At 36.1% G+C, this 22,064-nt stretch overlaps 1 long non-coding RNA gene across 1 annotated transcript in view; it reads left to right on the top strand.

Moving 5' to 3' along the window:
• The window catches only part of LOC116737879, an 86,652-nt gene that overhangs the window by 33,560 nt on the left and 31,028 nt on the right, over positions 1-22,064 (top strand). The window contains exon 2 of the long non-coding RNA XR_004343181.1: positions 12,212-12,259. This is a non-coding gene — a long non-coding RNA (uncharacterized LOC116737879). The remainder of the gene's footprint in view (positions 1-12,211; positions 12,260-22,064) is intronic.

Below are 22,064 nucleotides of genomic sequence, written 5' to 3'. Positions count from 1 at the left end.
CAGGCCAAAGCAACTGGTGTAGCAAATTCTCTAACTGTATAGAGAGTCATGGGAACACATGAGGAGGGCAACACAAATGTTGGGAAGTCTTCTTGGAACAAGGGGGCACTGAACTTAGACTTAAGAGTAGAATCTTACTAGGTGAAATCAGGAAGAGGGCATGGAATGCACAAAGGAATGGCCTGAGGAGGGAAGGAGGGACAGACAGAGGGACAGGGAGACAAAGAGACAGAGACACTGACTGTAGGAGGAACTGGAGGTTACTCAGTATGACTTGAGTGTTGGAGAGGGTCTTGAATTGAAGAAGGAGAGATGGTCAGGAATAAAGTCCTGTTAAGGATGCATTCTTACTTCCCTTTCTCAATAATTTCTCTTGACTTGTGTCATTTGCTTCTTTCTAGTTCTTATGTCCAGCCTCTTAAAAGTCCCTTTTCCCTTGCCATCCGTCCACGTTGAATGCACTGCTGAAATCTGATTTGTATGGGAAGCCATTCAATAACTACCTGTCACTGAAGGTGCAAGATCCTTGTAATGAAAGTGACACCCAAATAAGACTGGATAAATGAAAAAGCAGCATCTAATTTCCCTGCATCAGGTCCCCCTTCCAGCTACATTCTTAAACAATTAAGCATATCTCTAATTCTCCTACCTTACATAGTGTGAAGCTGGCTTTCTCTGTCTTTCATTCCCTGAAAGCCTCCTAATACTAGTACTAGTACTTATTATCCTGATAAATAATGATGACAGCCAGGCTTTCATACTTGTCTTCTCTGCTTTGCGGACATTGTTTCATGTAATCATTATAATAGCCCATGAGGTGCTCATGGTGTTATCACCATTGACTGAAGGAGAAACCAAGACCCGGGGAAGTCATATAATTTGCCCAATGCACATGTGCATACGTGACAGAACTGGGGTATGAGCCCATAGCTGCTGGACTCTAAAGCCTGTACTCTTGCCTCTCTAGGACATCATGTTTCCCACTTTCTGACAATACATCGAATCAAAGCCAAGTCTTAGTCCAGTGACCAAGTCATATTAAGCAGAAGAAATAACTGTACATAAACACAGGTGGTGAGTTCAGACAGAGTAATGGACAATTGTCTTTTCAAAACTTCAGAGTTAGTAATTGTGATACTTGGATAAACACCATCTTTATCTTCCCAAGTCACTTTTCTTATTTATTTGGAGGTCACCTCTTCTTCTTGGAAAATTGATTATGCTTCAAAATATTTCCCCTAGCCAAGTCCGAACTCTCCTAATGGCACTGTTTATGATATCAGCTGCCAAGTTTGTGACAGGCTAGATAATGCTACTTCATACATTTTGTTTATTTCCTTTGAAACTTAATTCTACAGCTAGCATTCTCTTTGGACCACTTAAGGAATCAATTAAATAAAAGATCAGGGGCCCCTGTGTGGCTCAGACGGTTAAGCATCTGACTTCAGCTCAGGTTATGATCTCACGGTTCGTGAGTTCGAGTGCCGCATCAGGCCCTGTGCTGACAGCTCAGAGCCTGAAGCCTGCTTAGGATTCTGTGTCTCCCTTGCTCTTTGTTCCTCCGCCCATGCTCTGTCTCTCTATCTCTCAAAAAAAAAAAATGAAAAACATTAAAAAATTTTTAAAAATAAATAAAAGATCAACCCCCTTTAAGTAAATATTTTTTTTAAGTAAATATTTTAAAGCTTAAAAATACACTTTTAATGCAGGACTTCTGCCCTGGACTGCCTATATTTATTTACATTTACAAGTCAATGAAAAACAATTTTTCTAGTCTATAGCCCTTTAATGTCTATTAAATAATGCAAGGGTGTCTGAAATGTGAAACTGGTCTTTTTTGTTGTTGAAGTTAAAAATCAGAGATATATGTTAAAAGAAGCACTAAATTATTTGTGTCCATGATCTGTTAGAGAAATATGTTTCATTCAATGTAGAGACATGTCTAGCATTGTTACTTATCTAAAAAATCAATCATTTTTTTAAATTAAGGAAACATGGGCTGAGAACAGAAGAGACATAAAAGTCTTGGTATTTCATGACCATTGGGTATCGGCTTTCCTGCATGCTCCCATCTGAGTCACAGTTCAGGAAGTTGGTCACCTTAGCCATTTAGCCATTTTGCAAAGACACGAGTTAATTTAATTTTAAAAGAATACATTGTATGTTTGGTTTAAATTATGAGACTGACATTCATATTTCACTGACCTTAGAGAATTTATACAAGTACTTTACAGATTCCAAAGTGACATCTATTGATTTTTTTAAAAGCTTAATGGAAGAAAATGTAAAGGTTTAATTATTTCAAATGGTAAAAATCAAAATTGCCAACTGATTTTTATGAGGTCAGTGCTATAATTAGATTAGTTTAAGATCGAATCAGAACAATAAGAGTGTTCTTTAACTACTTTTCTAGATATATAACCAATAATTACTTTGTTACATACACCAAAAGATTTGGATCAATGAGAGATTAGATATGTGACCATGGAGATGTAGCCAATAGTAAATAGAGCCTTGTAATACTTCACACTCATTTTTAAGAGCTGCCTTTGTACCTTACAATTATGCCTGTAACTATATAGTTTAATATTAGAAATGGCTATTTGTTTACTTTGAAATATATTTTTTGTTACAAAATAGAATACAAATATAGAAAATCACCCGAATCAGGGGTGCCTGGGTGGCTCAGTAAGCTAAGCACCTGGGTCTTTTGATTTCAGCTCAGGTCATGATCTCCTGGTTTGTGAGATCGAGCCCCCCAATCGGGCATCACAATGACAGCATGAAACCTGCTTGGGATTCTTTCTCTGCTCCTCCCCTGCTTGTGCATGCACACACACTCTCTCTCTTTGAAAATAAATATAAAAATAAACATTAAAAAAAAATAAAATCACCCAAGTCAAATGTATGGCTTAATGACTTATTTATGGTGACAACACTACCCAGGTCAAGAAATAGAATTTTGCTAGGTAACCGAGAAGTTCCTCCAGTGTGCCCTGTCCCAGTCACAACCTCTGCCCCTCCCCACAAGTAACAGCTATTCTAACTTATAATCATCCTTCCATTTTGAAAGTAGAGTTATCGTTCAAATATGCCTCTGTCGACATGTTGTCAACTTTGCCAACTTTTAAAAAATCAGTCTCTTTTAATCTACAGGTTCCTCTGCCATTTCTTGCATTTTCTTACAGTTTATCTGTTGAAGAACCCTGCCATTTGATGTGTAGTTTTCTGCAATCTGAATTTTGTTAACTTCATATTCCTGGTATAATTCAACATATTCTTCAGTCTTCTTCAGTCCTTCAGTCCTTCAGTTCCTGCAAATTATCCAGAAACTGGGTAAAGCTCCTCTTTGGCAAAACTAGAGGGGACATGTAATATTTGATTGTTTCTCATGTTACCATCTTAGCAGCCATTGAGGCTTAATGCCAAACTCTGTTGATTCATTGATAGTTGCAAAGTGGTGATATTTTGATTTTATGAATTATTTTGTGTTTATTTGTTAGAGTACTTTTGTTAAGAGACCCTTTCCTTCACTTACCATTTGATTAGCCAGTAATACAGTTCTCATAAGAAAGGCAGGATGCCTGCTTGATTTCTCTTCCTTCTTTACTAGTTTTCAAGATAATGAATACTTTCCCTACTATCTTCAGAAGAGAACCAATTCTTTCTTTAAACTTATTTGATATGTTTCAACCTATGGAAGTTATTTTCACTGCTAGATCTCAAATTGTCCCATCTTTGGGCTGTGAGAGCTTCAATTTTATTTTTGGGTCACTTTGTTATGCCCCTGGTAGTCTCTGGTAGCTTCCTTGCTATTGGGTAGCACAAGATATTCCAAGCTTGTGTTTTACATAGCCTGCCCCAAATATGGAATAGGCCAGTGTTTTTTTAAAAGGCCCTAGTTCCTTTTAGTGAGAAATGGTATTTCAAGATCACAGTCTCGACACTAGAGATAATCATTGCTACTGGGTTGGTCATTTTTTCTAGCCCCTTTGAGTGGACAGTTCATACTGACACATTCAATTCAGATTAGAAAATACCAAGACTCATTTTCAATTTTTTTTTTTTAATGTCAGATAGAGAGAGAGAGTGAGAGCAGGGGAGAGGGGCAAAGGGAGAGAGAGAGAATCCTAAGCAGGCTCCACACTCAGCATGGTCTGGGTCCCATGGCCCTGGGATTACAACCTGAGCCAAAATCAAGAATCAGTCACTCAACCAACTGAGCCACCCAGGTGCCCATATTGAATACCAAGTCTTTAGTTTAATTTTTTTATGGTTATATCTTTGTCTGCTTTTTCCTATACCCACAATTTTGATCTTCATTGAGAAAAGCGATATTAGAATTAAAATATTCCATAATCACTTATTAGTTTTAAAACATTATACGCAGAGTCTCAAGATAAAAATGCCAATGCATCTACCAATATAAATACTGAAAACTAAAAAAAAAAAAATGCATTTGCTTCTCTATTCTCTCCCAATTTTTTAATAGTTGCACAAAATCCACATTGTCAGAGTATGTACCCTATGTATATACTCCCCTTTCAAACTGCCGTGTGGCCTCAGGACAGGTGACTCTGTAGTCAATACCCACCATCTGTTCTTACATGTAAGCATTTTGGGTTTTTGAAGGTCATTCTCCACTAGTTAACTGGGCTCACATTTTCTTTCTTTCAGTATCTTAAATATATTAATTCATTTTCTACTGGCATAAATCGCTGCTGTTAAAATCTAATGATAATCTAAATATTTTCCCCTTATAAGTCACGTGAGCTGTTTTTCTAAATGCCCAAAGTATTTTTTTTCTTTTTCTTTAAAATACAATAAATTTGCTAGAATTGGTCTTGTGGTCGTCAGTCTTTCTGGTTAATTATTGTCAGGCATACAGTGCAATATGGAATGTATTATTATTATTTCAGGGAGGTTTCCTGGAATTATAATTTTTTGTATCTATTCTCTTCCCTTGCTTTTGTTTTCTTCTTTACAGTCTTCTATTATCCATATACTGTTGACCTTTGCACAACATAGGTTTGAACTGTGTAGGGCCAGTTATATAGGGCTTTTTTTTTTTTTTCCCATAAGCACAGTACAGTACTGTAAATGTTTTTCTCTTCCTTTCCACTTTCTTAATAACGCTTTCTTTTCTCTAGCTTACTTTATTGTAAGAATACAGCATATAATACATATCATATGTAAAATGTGTGTTAATTGACTATTTATGTTCCTGGCAAGGGTTCTGGTCAACAGTAGGCTCTTAGTAGTTAAGTTATGGGTGAGTCAAAAGTTATACATGGATTTTCAACTGGCATGAAACTGGGTTATAACCGTTAACCCCTGCAGTGTTCAAGGGTCAACTTTGTTTCCCCTTCTACTTATCTTCAGCATATATCACTTTCCCTAAAATACTTAAAAAATTCCTTTATTAATTTCTTTTTGATTAAAAAAATTTCCCTTAAAAATTGTTTTTGCCTCTTTTTTTTTTTTTTTTAACCTTCTGGTTCTCTTAAGGTGTTGTCTTTTGTGCTTGCTTCATCTTGTGCCCCTTCTATTTTAGTCTTTACCTCTCAAAGTTTTTAAAAAAACTTCTCTTTCTTTAATTCTGTATCTCTTCATATTTTTTTAAAAGGCCAATTTTGGGGGCACGTGGGTGGCTCAGTCTGTTAAGCGTCCAAGTCTTGGTTTCATCTCAGGTCGTGATCTCACAGTTTTGTGAGTTTGAGCCCTGAGTCGGGCTCTGTGCTGACACCATGGGGCCTGCTTGGGGTTCTCTGTCTCCCTCTCTCTGTGTGTCTGCTCATGCTGTCTTGGTCTCTCTCAAAAATAAATAAACAAAATAAAATTAATTAAAAAAATAAATAATAAATAGAAATAAAAGGCCAATTTGGAACATTTCCATTTTTCATTATTATGAAAATAATTGTTCATAGCAGTAGATTGCCAAGAAGTGATTAAAATATACTTACTAATACATATTTTTCATATCTCAAGGTGGAAATTTTATTCAGTAACTACTAATAAACCCTATGATCAGCAACTTCTTCAGTGGGTTTGTTGCACAAGCATTCAATAATAATTCACTGATTTTAAAAATTCAATAATTCACTGATTTTAAAAGTGACTTAAGGGCCAGGCCCCTGCGTGGCTCAGTTGGTTAAGTGTCCAAATTCAGCTCAGGTCATTATCTCACAGTCCCTGAGTTCGAGCCCCATATCAGGCTCTCTGCTGTCAGTACAGAGTCCACTTCAGACCCTCTGTCTCCCTCTTTCTCTTCCCCTGCCTGGCTTGCACTCCCTTTGTCTCTCTCTCAAAAATATATAAACATTAAAAATTTTTTTTGAATAAATAAAAGTGACTGAGTTCTTTTATCCCACTATTTATAAATTTTGACTTGTATAGGATCCAGAGCTATGTAAAATCTACAAATTGATTGTTTGTCTGGTTATTCATTCATTCTCTAAACATTTTGCCAGGACTTTTACCAGGACATGGGAGGCAAAAATTAATAAAAATTAATTTTGCCATCCAGCAACTTAGAGTTAAAGGGGAAAGATTGAGCAAGTAACCAGGATTATAGTAGAATGTGACAGGTGTTTTGATAAAGATATCATAGTGTCAAAGGAGCACATAGAAATTTGAGTAGTGGGGCCAGGGTAGGAAGCAGGAAAACCAATAGGTGTGGGATCACTGGTGATATAGGCATTTACAAAATAATAATATTGCACTTTACAGTGGGAATTTTCCATACTCTTACACATTCACCATCTCATATGAGACACAACCATGTGGTTCTGTTGTCCATACTTTATGTATGAAGAAACTCTGCTTCAGAAGAAAAGTTGACTCTCCAGGATCTTACGGCTGCTAGTTTGCTGTTTTGGCACATTAAACCATTTTAGAGGAATAAACGACTACTCCTTTCTGCAATGATAGTAGTGAAACTATTAATTATTGATATGGGAAATCAGTCAACACATCAGAAAAGACACACATAAATAGTACAATGAATAGTTCAAGGTCAAATGGAGTTTTCTAAAAATCAATTGACCAATAATATGTATCTCTATCTATTCTATAAGTCAACGTAATTAAATATCATTAGCACTAGCATCCATATAGCCCCACCCTTTCACTCTGTCTCTTCTCCAATATCCACGGATAAAAGTTAGCACTCTCCCAAACAGGAAGCCTCTCATTATTAGCTTTACACCGCCCCCCTTTTTTGTTTTACGTGGGATTAAAGGAAAAAAAACATTTTTTTTTTTGCAACAGCAAAAGTTACTTTTCAGAAAATAAGAAGGAACGCTAAAATGCCTTAAGTAATTTAAAATTTAACACTATTAGTGACAATTATTAATCCCATAATTGCTGCTGCCCTTTTTCATTCTTTTAAGGTGAGTCTGTAAGGCAAGGGCATTACCATAAAGGACTTATTTAGCTTAACATGAAAAAATTGGAAGAAACATGTAAATCGTTTTCATTTTAATTTAACCGTCAGTTATGTGCTTAGGGATTGAATGTTATTTCTCCTTTGTGAGGGTACAAATTTGGCTTCTGATCATGCCTTAGATTGCTGGTTCCTAGTACAAACATAAGCTGCTTCAGGGGAACTTGAAGGCAGAGTGAATCATAACATCTTATTTCAAAATGTCACTGTTTTTTAGCTCTTAGAAATGCTAAGGCAGTAAGGATAAATGTGCTATTTTCAGAAAAGAGAGGTGTCTGTACTTCTGCATTATTGCAACATTTATTCCCAAGATCGTGGATAAGTTTTCAGAAAAATTTTAACTTAATATGAAAAGACATTGAGGCCAATTAGAAACAGCACTTGTTAATATGCATGGTCTGCAAACAAGTGTAACCATTTATTGACAACATCGACGATTTGAAAGACTTTTGAGCTTTCCAAAAGTTCTGAGTTACAAACTACTGCACCCAGCTTTTTACTAACTGAAAATAGATCACTGCCTATTCTCTTGGACATCAGTGGTAATTGCTGCCTATAGAGTTTGCTAGAGTTTGGAAAGCTGAACTTCAATTTCTATAACATCTGCCACAAAGTCGGCAATGCTGTATAATAATGCAGTTAGAAAACACAACATATAACCATCATGTCAACAGCTATATTACAGGAAATTATAGTATAGAATTAGGAAATGATGCATGATGTTAATATCTCTATATCTAAAAATACAGTACACATTTATGTACATAGTATAATTGGTGCTCTTCATTGAAATATTTGTGGTTTCATATATTTGCTATATTGTATCTGGGGTCTTGCACAAAATTTTCCTTCTGCCTCGTATGAGCTCTTCTTGTTATTCAGCCCCTTCATCTGGCTAATTAAGTCTTTAAGACTAAGATTAAAAATAATTTCCTCAAGTTTTAATTCCTCTACTTTGTCTTTTCGATCACATGTATACAGTGGCTCTAACAGCTTCTAGCACATGAGAGTTGTCAATACATGCTCGTTGAATAAATGGAACACTAGGAGCCCTTTCCCCGTATTTTTTTACTGTAGCACCGTGGGCTTGCCGATGTTGAGTAACATTTGTTTTATATTCTCATAACTGTTTTCTCAAGGTAAACTTTTTACGGTAGGATTTGTTCTTACTACGGTAGTTCTTTTATGTTAGGGATTGTTCACCTCTTTGTCCCCACACATAGCACAGTATGTGGCATGCGATAAGTGCTTAATAAATACTTGTGGAATAAATAATGGGTGAAGTTTTATTAGTCCCTTAGGTTCAGATATGCCTTGGCCATTCCTATCAAGCTCCCATTCTTCTATGCGTTCTTCTTAAGAGGGTGCTGTCTATGTTAGGATTATTGTTTAATTTCAGTTGAAAGGTGGGAAGAAAGAGCATTCTGGTGGAAGTAGGGGTCTCATGAAACTTTCTTTGGAAGAAATTCATACCATAGGCCTTAGACGTAAAAGATTTGTGAATAAGTATATTCTATGGAAAAATACAAGTCTATATGCATTTTACATAAGGATTTGTAAGAGATGAATAGAAAATACTGATTTAAATAAGACAAGCATGGAGTGCCTGGGTGGCTCAGTCGGATGACCGTCTGACTCTTGATTTTGGGTCAGGTCATGGTCTCACATTTTGTGAGTTCAAGCCCCACATCAGGCTCTGTGCTGACAGCTCCTCCTCCCCACCCCCCCACCCCCAACCGTTTGCAGGCATGCTCTCTGTCTCTCAAAATAAATAAACACTTAAATAAGAGAAGCCTGGTATAGTGAAAGATGGTATTGAATTCAGGAGAGTGTGGGCCTAGTCCTAGCTCTGTCTCTAGTATATTCCCTCTCACTGAGAATATTTCCTTAGCTGGAAAATAACTAAAGGAGCAACAAGAGCCTTCATCTCTAATAGTCATAATCCCATGCCAAATGGTAAACTGTAATCATGTCAGTCTTTATTTTCTCTTTCTCTGAGTTTATAATATATTTTATAATTCACATTTAAAACATTTTTCATCTCAAGTGTGGTTATATTAAGATTCATGATAAGTGAAACCACATTTCAGGAAATACATTTTCTTTCTTCCCTTCCCTTCCCTTCCCTTCCCTTCCCTTCCCTTCCCTTCCCTTCCCTTTTCTTTTCTTTTCCTTTCTTTTCTTTTCTTTTCTTTTCTTTCCGTCTGGCATAGTTTCCACGTATTCTGCTCTTTCCCCCCTCCGCACCCCGCTGTGTGCCTTGTATCCCTTTTCTTCTCTTTCAAGCGATTTTGCATTTGGGTAATTTTTATTTACTTCCGGGTGATTATCAAAATATTATATTGTTAGAGAGACTTGATATTTAAAATGCCAGTTCTTTTAAATTTAGAAAAGGATGACGGAAGTTGACAGCTTTCTGCTTTGAAAGGGATTTTATTTCATTAGCGCCCCCAGCGGGGGGAAGGAGGAAAGGTCAGCATTTCAACAGCCCCAGGTTAGAAATGGGGAACCTGAGACTGACATATTGAATCAAGCCTCTTGATTGGTGCCATCTATTCTGACCCTAAGATCAGAGATCCTGACATTTTGTTCTTTGTTTTGTGCATTCGGCCCTATGCCAAATTTGTAATGCTCTATGCAGTGTTTGTTTCCTCTGTATTTTCCTCCGGTGGTCTTTTTACTTCATGCTCCTCATTCATCAGTGCCACCAATGTCAGTGATTTATGAACGGTAGCTACAGCCAAACTCCAGTCTGTGTGGCCTTTGAAACGAATGATGTTGTGTGGGTTTCTCCTCTTCTATGGTATGGGTATTGAAAAGGACCTGACACTGTGGGAAGAAGCAAGCCTGTTCAAGAAAGCCCTGTAGCCTACACAGTGCTTTGGTTACATCTGACCATCAAGAAAACCCTCAGTCATTAGCAGGTCTTAGCATAAGACTGCAAGTGTCCAGATGAATTGGGAAAACCATTGCAGTCTAGCTCCAAGGAAACAAATAGCCTCTTCAGCGAGTGCCCGGGGGCGGCCCTGGAGCGCCTCACTGTTAGCCCTCAGATGTTCAGAGGCCGGCCAGGCAGGTCTCCAACGCTGGCCCCTCCAGAAAGCAGATCTTTACCAACTGCAGTTTGCCTCGCTATCTTCTTTCCCCGGGCAACCCAGGCGACGGGGAAGGGATTACTAGTACACAAAGGACTAGTTCTGTCACAAGGAAGAGCCAAATTGGAAGATCCCGCTGTATTCCCTCTCCACGAATTATCCAAATAAAGGGAGATAGTATAGCAAATCCAACTAGAAAAAGCAGTTTATCTGAAGAAAATTTCCAGCCTCCTCCATATGCTTTGAGTTAAATTCCTCACAGTTTGGGGGTTTTATATGGATTTGATTTTTCCTAATAGTTTATATTTTAGCTTAAGTAAATATAACTGTCCTATCTCTTTGGCTGTCATATCCGTTGAAAATCCCACAAGCTTGGAAGCATTTGGAAACAGTTAGACTACAGCATACTAATTTTTCACTAGTGGAAACCATGATTTGGGGGGGAAAATATTATACATCTGTGATTTCTAAGCGCTTAAGGAAACCAATACTTTATTTCTAGCTTAACTTTTGTTTTGAAATGAGCATTTTTTTTAACTCGCTCTAGCTTAATTTTTGTTTTGAAATGAGCATTCTTTTTTTTTTTTTTTTTAACTCGGTCAAAGTGCTTTGGAGTATTCATCACAAGTTTTAAAAAATAAGGTACATTTAATTTTTTATGTTTTAAACTTTTCATTTCAGTGAGGGAAAGGAATGTCAGAGTTGAATCTGGTCCCAGCAGGGCTTTGCCCATACCTAGCCACTTGAACTTAAGCATTTCCTTGAGCCCCTCAGGCTTTAGTTTCTTTATTCATCAGATTCGCAGAGGATGTCTTGCCCTCCGGTTTGTAGTGGAAAACCAATTAAATGAGATAATATATGGAGAATCTTTGAAGTGTTAAAAATAATGTCCTCCAAAAGTTAGGAACAAATGTAAGCTTTATTCACACGTATTTGGTTATCCTTTAAACACACATGTTCTCCTAGAATTTATCATTTCACGATATCTTGGGATTTATTTCCAAATGTCTCTGGCCATGTAGTATAAAAAATATAACTTATCCAAACTAATGAGTTGTTTGACAATTTTGACCACCAATGTTTAGATGGATTTGGGATGTATGTTTAATTTGATGTTAAATTTCTATGATTTAAATCTCAGTGATTACAAGTGCCTGATAAAGGTCTCGTGAAAAGCACAAATAATGGAAAATTTACTAATAATGTACAAGCAAGGTGAGAAAGAAAGGCTGCATATAAACACTGGGAAAAGACAGGTTAATGAGCTATACTCTCTCCATAAAATATTTTGAAGTTCATGTGTTAGATCTTCATACAGATTTATAGAATACAGAATTGGTGACCTTTTTCTTAAACTAACATATTTATAAAATTAATAACAAAATTTTACGGATCTCATTTAGCATTCTGTCCTAAGTTTTAGTTAGCTATTCCAGGTGGTTATTCATTTATGTGACTTAAAATCCACTTAAAAGAAATATTGTTGCCTTGAAAAAATGAACTCCTTCCAAGGAGAAAGTCACCAGACTGACAACCCCAATCAGCATGGTGGGAGCATAGTAAGGATTTGGTGTTATTCCCAGGTTTCAATACTCTTCATGATTCACCTTCTATCGTTCTTTTTTTTCTCCTTCCCCTGACTTTTTCAACTTCTATTCCTCTTTGCCTCTAGGGAGAAGCCTCCAGTGGAGGACAGTCACTGAAAAACTACCTGGAAGAAGTGAGTTTTAAGTTAGCCTTGTAACATAGTCTGAAATCAGTCTATCATATAGGATGAATTTCACTTGGGTTTTCTCGATCTGCTCTACAGTTTCCAGTCTGGGGTATACCCAGTCACACTGGTCATGCCCAATAAAACAGGATGATAAATAATATTTCATCAAAATGTTGTTTTTTTCCTTGTTGATAGAGGGATACCTTATAATAATTTAGTCATCCTGAAAATGATGTGTACAACTGCACAGGCCTAGGGCTATCATATATTTTCACTCACAAACATTTGTTGATATCCTAAAAAATGAGAAACACGTGCACAAAATAATAAGACATGATCATTGCTCTTATGAAAAGAACAATCTGTACCAAATTGGTGTTCATTCCTGTGATAAATGTTCATCAAGGACATTACTTGTACAAGCCATTAAGCAAAGTGCTGTCTTGACAAATAAGATATATGGTAGATTTTTGTTGGAAAACCATTTAGATGTCTGGATTTAGTTTGGAGATAGCCAAGCATGCTCTGTGTCACAGGACATGTCTTTGGACTGTCTACAAATGGTATTTGGGAACTTGCTGATAAACCCGTGGATAGAATCCACAAGACTTGATCTGAAGCCAAACCACAGTGGTCACTAAATTAGCTATCTGAATCTGTTGTAGGTGAAGGGGACTGGGAAATAATCTGGTGATGATGTCAAAGAAGTACCAAATATTTGGTTTGAATATTGCTCCTCAGAAAGATAGAATATCTTTATCTCTAAATATTTTATTCTTGCGCGCATGCATCCATTTAAGATCCAGTTTGAGTGGCCTACTGAATGTGCCACTCAAAACCTCCTCAGAACAGTGTACCCATACTTAAACTCACACTTGCTTCCAAATACCACTCGGAGAGGAAAATGAGAGTATATAGCACCCCTTTAAGTCCCTAACATCTCTGGTTTGCAAGCTTGGAGCTGATTGAAGTTTTGCCAAAGGCACCTGGAGAAGAGATAACGAAAGGAGAAGACCAGGTTGGTTGTCTGGGTTCAGGTTAGAAAAATCAAAATATATGGTGCAAAAAATCGGAGGGTTAGAGTACCAACTTTAAATTTCAGTTTAATGAATTTGATGCAGAGATTGACTAGAATACATTAAAACCATTAATATTGCCAAAGAGAGGCAGACACTATTTTCGGTGTGTACCCAAGTAGAATTTCTCTTTAGGATTCTGTGGTTGCTAAAGCTCTTGGCTCAGCATTCCCTACTTGGTGGTAGCCTACTTGGTGGGCCTGGGATGGTGGGCCACCTCTACAAGAGGGGTGCCTGATACCCTTTGTAATGTGTCCTGCACCAGTCTAGCACTGTTGGAGGAAGAAGAAAATTGAGGTGCCAGTACAGGAAATGGGCCGCATACAAGATGATGGAACTTTAATTTGTGCAGTTCTCATCCGAGAAAAAGATCCTTATGTGCAATCTAAGCATACATGTTCTACACGATTATAAATGCTTAATGTGATAACAAGGTTGAGGATTTGTGCCATTTTGTTGGAGGTTCTGGCAGGGCATTGCTTCTCGGTGTGGTCCTCTGACTAGCAACACAGACAACACCTGGGGCTTGTAAGATATGCAAAATCACACCAGATCCAAAGAATCAAAATCTGTATTCTAACAAGATCCTCATGTGATTCGAAGCACCCTAGAGTTTGAGAAACACTGCCCTAAAGTGTTCTTTCCATGTTATTTCTAGAGAGTAACTACATACATCATGCAAAACCTTCAATTTTGTATAATACGGGTAAAGAGGAAAATTTTATTAATACATTTATGAGTTTTGTTTATTCATTTACTCTCAAGAACAATATTTTTGGTTGACTAGGGCTATAAAATCTCCCCAGCTTATGAGATTCGTTACCGATTCTCAGTTTGAATTTATAAGTATGTGTATGCCCATAAGCATTTTTTTAGGAGCTCAGTATCACATAGCTTTTTTGTGTTTTGTTTTTGTTTTGTTTTTTTGTTTTTATTTTTAGAGAGGGAGAGAGAGAGGGAGAGAGAAAGAGTGCAAGCAGAGGAGAGGGACAGAGGAAGAGAGAGAGAATCCCAAGCAGGCTACATGCTCAGCGCAGAACCCAATCTGGGGTTCAGTCCTAAGACCCTGGGATCATCACCTGAGCTGAAATCAAGAGTTGGACATTCAACCAACTTGTCACCAGGTGCTCTGACATAGTGGTTTCATCTAATATTGTTTTATATTTAGATTTAAGCTCTTTTTTAAACCAACATGTGATCATTCTTTACAATAAAACTCTAAGTGTGATCTTTAAAAAAAATTTTTTTTAATCTTTCATTTATTTTTGAGAGAGAGACAGAGTGTGAGCAGGGGAGGAGCAGAGAGAGAGGGAGACACAGAATCTGAAGCAGGCTCTAGGCCCCGAGCTGTCAGCACAGAGCGGGGCTGGAACTCACGAACCGTGAGATCGTGACCTGAGCCGAAGTCGGACGCTCAACCGACTGAGCCACCCAGGTGCCCCATCTAAGTATGATCTTAATTAGCGAGCTCTTAACTTATTACTAGTTCGTTTCTTTTTGCAGATATTAATTCATTTGGTCTCTAGGAAATATATACTCAAATTCTTCTCCATGGAGAGCATGTTGAGAATGTGAGCCATAAAATGATAATTTTTTTCTCTCACGTCTACTCTTTTTTCATGTTTGTTCTCTTTCTGCTTCTTAGTAGAGTCACAAACGATAAGGAACAATTTTTATAAATGTTAGAAGCATTGAAGTTAAAACTGGGCTAGCAAACATTTGCTTTTATGTAGTATATACACTAAAACTTGAATAAACCACAGTGTTTACATTTTTAAATATATCTAACATTTCTTGTTAAAGTTTGGACAACTTTTTGCAGATCAAAGTCTGCTTTTTTCAATTTAGTCTTATAATTAGACAAAATTATAACCACATGACACTAAGTCAATATTGTTTAGACCTAAATCGAACTAAAGAGACAATACGGTCTCTTCTACAAGCAAAATTAAAATGGAATTTCCGTTCAACATTTTTTGTTGTTTAATATATTATTTTTCCAGAATAGGATTTGTATTTTTGAGCAAATATAAAATGAGATATTTTTAAATAGTCTACTTTTCCTAATCTTCAAAATCATTCTTATGGTCAAAATTTTTAAAGAAATTATGTGTTCTTCACTAGTAAAACACTTGGTAACTCAGGTAGGAATAAGAATTTCAAGTCACAGAAATTTCAGTTTTGAAATAATACTAACAGTTATTCAAAAAATGTATAGAATTTGAAACAACTTATCAAAATCAACTGCGTCCAAAGCTTGATTGTCACACTTTTTACAGAAAGCTAATGTGTTTAAAACATCACATTCCCCCTATGTGTTCACTCTTATGTGGATCCTGAGAAACTTAACAGGAACCCATGGGGGAGGGGAAGGGAAAAAAAAAAAAGAGGTTAGAGTGGGAGAGAGCCAAAGCATAAGAGACTCTTAAAAACTGAGAACAAACTGAGGGTTGATGGGGGGTGGGAGGGAGGGGAGGGTGGGCAATGGGTATTGAGGAGGGCACCTGTTGGGATGAGCACTGGGTGTTGTATGGAAACCAATTTGGCAATAAATTTCATATATTTAAATAAATAAATAAATAAATACATAAATACATAAATAAATAAATAAAAATAAAACATCACATTTTCCATATGAATAATTGGAAAGTAGCATAGTGCACTGCTTACAAATCCCCTAATCATGAGAGATTTATTAATTTAAATGTATATGCATCAGAAAAGTATTGTCAACCTAAATGGGTGAGAAGCTATAAAGAACTAAAGACTGAAGTTAATGATTTTTTGAAACTTTGTAAAGAGCAATTTAGAGCAGCTCCTCACGTCTGCAGGAAGCTAGCTGGTGAAGGCCGGAGGCAACACACACAGGAGTGTGAACTAACTCAAGGTGTCAAATAGCAGATTGGCAATTGCTAACGGTGTCAGACAGGAAAAAAAGCATGTAGAGCAGGTAGGCCCTTTTCCAAATCTGTGGAGGTTGGTTTTGCCAGCTCTACGATCTGAACCGGAAAGGAGGCCGATTCTATGCAACACAGTATCTTAAAATCACTTCTCATGCCTATTTTGGCCCGTCTTGTTCTCTGAGTTGTACTATTGCGTGATGGTGACTGTCATGAAGTTCCAACTACACTTCTGTGGAAAGTGCATGCCATTATCCTGTCATAGATAAGATACAATTTGCTTTTTATCATGCACAGGGATTCACTTTTCAAAAACCAATATTATTACTTGTGACATAGTTTCATTCACTTAAGAAAGGAGGAAACAATTTTTTTCAAGGAAACCCTATTTTGTCTTTGACATTCATTTAGAACTGATACATTTTGTTAAAGGATAACTTGTTTTTGTTTTTTATTTTTTTTATTTTTTTTCAATATATGAAATTTATTGCCAAATTGGTTTCCATACAACACCCAGTGCTCATCCCAAAAGGTGCCCTCCTCAATACCCATCGCCCACCCTCCCCTCCCTCCCACCCCCCCCATCAACCCTCAGTTTGTTCTCAGTTTTTAAGAGTCTCTTATACTTTGGCTCCCTCCCTCTCTAGCCTCTTTTTTTTTTCCTTCCCCCTCCTCCATGGGTTTCTGTTAAGTTTCTCAGGATCCACATAAGAGTGAAAACATATGGTATCTGTCTTTCTCTGTATGGCTTATTTCACTTAGCATCACACTCTCCAGTTCCATCCACGTTGCTACAATGTTGTTTTTTTTTTTTTTTTAAGTCTTAATCCTGGTTTTCATACAGGTATAAAATGAACACATATCAAAGACTTACTCAATTCATTAATTAGTAAGAGGACCAGTAAAGTGTTACAACCAGTTCAAAGGACGGTTAAACCCTTAGATATACAGTCAAATAGGAAATGCTGAAGTTATAAAGAGATGGAAAAACTGGGAAAACTGACCAATATCTGTAGGGTACCAACAAATCACGTTCAAATGGATACAATGTATGGGCTAGAATCATTTGCAGTACTGGCAATTTCTATAAACAATGTCCATGAAAAGTCCATGAAAGACTCAGAACCTCCACAGAATCAGGAACTAGAAGGACATGCTAGGAAAAAATGATTTATTTTCCATTGTCTGTACTCAGTAATCTCTCCTCCATTTCAAAACCTTACAATTTTATCCCATAATTTCCTTGCAGAGAAATGTCACCAAATGGCATGAATTAGGACATAAAATGGAGCACGGTCCCAGTGCACAGTGTAGTATAGCAAGTTTGTCACATAAATTTATTTTAGCACCTTGCATCTATTTTGTAATGTTTTCCACAATACACCGTATTTTTCTAACTTCATCATTGCTTTTTTCTGTTTTCTTTTCCCAAATTCTAGGAGTTCAAACTTATAGCTTCCTAAACTTATTACTTCCCTCTTTTAGGTTTTAATTGACCTTTTACAATTCCCAAAAGAAATGGGCTGTAAAAGTATAATTTACTAAAAAATCATGGATCTCAGTCTGAGAATACAAGACATTTCATTAACAAATACGAAAAGAAAGGTACTTTCAAACTTTACTGCCATACCTTGGTGATATTGTGGGTTCAGGTCCAGACCACTACAGTAAAGCAAATATTGCAATAAAGCTGGTCAATGAATTTTTTGCTTCCACAATGCATATAAAAATTTTGTTTACGCTGTATTGTCTATAAAATGTGCAATATGATTATATCTTTTAAAAGTATACACTTTAATTTAAAAACATTTTATTGCTCAAAAATGCTAACCATTACTTGAGCTTTCAGCAAGTCATAGTCACTGATCACAGATCTCCATAACAAATAAAATATTAATGAAAAAGTTTGAAATATTGAGAGAATTAGCAAAATGTGACAGACATGAAGTGAGCAAATGCTGTTGGGGAAACGGCACTGATAGACTTGTTGCACACAGGCTTACCACAAACCTTCCACTTGTGAAAAACACAGTATCTGGGAAGCACAATAAAATGAGGTATGCTTGTATTAATTTACGTATGTAAGTTATAAATGGAGAAATTTGTTTCAATGGAAGTGTAGAATTAATTCTGCGTCAGAGAGAGCAGTCTATTAAATGTACCTGAAGAGGAGGGTAATTTTGTTTCACTTTACATGCAACATGCTTCCGGGATTTTTATTTTACGTGGATCCTATGGTTATAGAAGTAAAAATGAAAGCGATTAATCCTTTTTGGAAGATAGAAGCTGATGTTTTGTGCATTGTTTTCATATTTATCCAAAGGAAGAGGGATATTCAGTTGTCTCAGGATTGGAGTATCCAATGGGGAAAGTTTAAGCAAAAGAGCATTTTTTTTTCTCTAAACATACTGAACTTCCATGGCCACAGATGACATAAATCACTGATTGATTGCATTTAGAGAATCCAAAAATAGGCTATCCATGTGGAATAATACTACTGCTGAAGTTTATAAAGCACTTCCTCTGTTGGCAGATACAATGATATGCTGACATACGGCTGGCAGCCGGTTTCCATGTGATGCATATCACCATTCCTCAGCACTCCTAGTCCCTGGGTGTTTACATACTTACGGTGAAAGTGTTTTAGAAAAAGGATGAATGGCATTTCTTCTAAAAGCAACCCCAGAACTTGCTCTTGGGTGTATGAAACAGTTTGTACTATGGTTGAGACATAGTTTAATATTCCTCTAGAAAAATTGTTGAACAAGTTGGCACAGAACATATCAGCTCCTGTTTTTAGAAATGTTCAAGATTTCAGCTTCTTGTCCCCCTCAAAAAGTCTGATGGGTTTTAGTTTGAACATATATAGTATTTCCTGTTGACATGGATAAAGCAAACAGGTGCATTAATATTATTAAACCCTATTTTAGGGAAAACCAAAGTAAAACATTTAAATGATCTATTAATAGTAATGTTTGTACTATATCTACGATTCCAAAAACTTACCATTTTAGAGTTCTTCCCAAACTACATGTTTTACTGAGCTAATGTTCCATTTTTACTTTATATAATTTACAATAAACAAAGGATAACTGAATGTTTATTATCTTTGCAGGAGTAAAGCCATTAAATCTGGAAACCAATCAGTAGGATTGCTTAATATTCTGAACTATTATGGGAAAAAGTAACACAATTGACTTATTAGCTATGTCTTTTCTTATGAAAGCAGGTTTTAGTATTTGGGACCAAAAGGTAAATAACCAAAATGCTTTTTTAACTAAAAATATTTTTTCATGGTCACTTTAAAATTTTATGTTTTAAATGAGTAAGATTTAGCCATTTTGATTTTACCTTACAAAGCCAAAAGGGTACTTTTCATAGTTCTTTCTTAAACATCAGAGATTGTGTGTTCTATTTTTGGTAATTTGCAGGGATGTGAGTTCCCTCTCTATTACACAAAAATTTCTGAAATTATATTTCTGCCGTCCTGTATACTGTTATGGAGTTTTAAATCCAAGACTTTTTTTTTTTTTTTTGCATTTATGCTGTTTCTTAAGGTATGGCCCTGCAAAACCAGATCCAATAATTGAGAAAATTGAACAAAAAATAAGTTAAATTCCAAAAATAAACACTAATTTACACCTAAAGTGTTATTTCAGGATTAACTATCTTTATTTTTTTCTTTGCCAGCTTTCCTTACAGTAGTTCATCTAGTGCCTCTCACAATCTGCTGGCTGTCTAAAGAATCTAGACCCAGCAATTTACCACTTGTGAAATAATACAGGTCATTTTATCTAGTATTTTCATCTACTCCATTCCATCCAAAGAAGAGAAGTGACATGTTCTAAATTAACTATGGTAAAATACTGTGACTCTCAACCCTGAGGCAAGGACTTTTCAGTGCAAAGCCCATCTCTTATAGCAATATAAGTTTTGTTTTTATTTTTTCCAGTTTTATTGAGAAGTAATTGACATGCATCCTGTTTAAGTTTAAGGCATACAGCATGATGGCTTGATTTATATATATTATGAAATGATGACCGCAATAGGTCGAGTTAACATACATCATCTCGTATAGATACAATAAAAAGAAAAAAAATATTCTCCTTCTGGTGACAACTCTTAGGACCTACTGTCTGGAATTTAAGTTTTAATCTGATTAACAGACTATTTTCAAGTTGTTGGTACTAAAAAAAAAAAGCTGCTTTTATTTTAAGATTGAAAATCACTTAAAAATGTTATTTTGCTTATTTTAATTTTTAAATTAACCTTTTTATTTTAGAGCAGTTTTAGGTTCATAGAATTGTTGACAAGGTAGTTCAGAGGGTTCCTTTGTACCTCTCACCCAGTTTTAATTGTCATTAATACCTTATATTAATATATTTGTCACAATTAATAAACCAATACTGATACATTATTAGTAACTAAATCCATACTTTACTCAAATACCCTCAGTTTTTGTCAAATGTCTTTTTTCTATTCCAAGATCCCATCTAAGATATCATATTACATTTAGTAGTGATATCTTTAGGCTTTTCTTGGTTGTGACAATTTCTCAGACTTTCCTTGTGTTTGATGATGGTAAGAGTTTTAAAGAGTACTGGTCATATATTTTGTTGATTGTTTCTCAGTTGAGATTTGTGTGATATTTTTCTCATGGTTACACTGAGATGATGTGTTTGAGAAGGAAAACCATAGAGGTCAAATTCCATTTCATCACCTCCTATCAAGGGTATATACATACTATGAATTATTGCTATTGATATTCACCTTAATCACTTGTCTTTAGATAGTGTTGGTCAGGTTTCTCCACTGTAAAGTTAGTCTTTTGGCCCTCCTTTCCATATTGCACTCTGGTAGAAAGTCACTACCCATAGCATGCGCTTACAGATTAGGAAGTTATTCTCCACCTCCTTAAGAGCAGAGTATCCGTATAGATTATTTGAAATCCTTTTGCATGGCATATTTATCTATTCTTACCTATTAATTTATTTAGTCAAACATTTCTTTTTGTCAGAATGGATTCATAGATATTTATTTTATATTGCATAATAACCCAATGCTATCTTATTTATTTTGTGGTATAAATTGTCCTAGCTTCTGCCATTAATAGATTTTTCACTTGGCTCCTTTATCCCTTTGATATATTCCCATTATTGTGTGTGTGTGTGTGTGTGTGTGTGTGTGTGTGTGTGTACATGTGTGAACACTTTCTTGCTTTCTGGCACCACAAGATGCTTCAGGCTTATCTTGTATCTTTCCTGCCTCAGTCCTAGAATCAGTCATTTCTTCAAGAATTCTGGTTCTTTCACTAGAGAATGGTATTAGGAACCAAGATATGGGTGGTAGCTGTGTTCTTTGCTATTGGGATGTCATCGCTTCTAAGCCCTCTCAGCTGCCAGAGTAGGGAGATACATGTGTCTGTAGTAACCCATGTGTATATCAATATTCATAAATATTTCGATATTTGGCCTTCTGTATATGTAGTGAGCTCAACATGAGTTTATGCTGACGTCTCCAACTCTAATAATACATTATACATGGATCAGTCTAGCCTTGCTTTCTATAAACTCCCACTTCAGCAGTGAGAAATTTGGCTCCCAGCATCTGTTATCCATTTGCTTCATTGTCCAATTCCAGAATATATGTAGCTTCAGATTTGTTAACCTATATGTACATGGAAAACAACTTTATCAGTTAGTATACAGTATTTGTGAACAGTTCTTTTTGGTTTTGGTTTTACAGACTCCATTCATTTTCAAAGTTACTTAGGTTAGCACCTTATTCCATCACCCCCTTCAGTTACATTTCATACATCTGTAATGCGTCTAGATG

This window comes from Lynx canadensis, chromosome F2 (genome assembly GCF_007474595.2).
Source record: "Lynx canadensis isolate LIC74 chromosome F2, mLynCan4.pri.v2, whole genome shotgun sequence".
NCBI lineage: Eukaryota > Metazoa > Chordata > Mammalia > Carnivora > Felidae > Lynx > Lynx canadensis.
The sequence above is the reverse complement of the archived record's forward strand: the minus strand, read 5'-3'. Positions and strand labels throughout refer to the sequence as shown.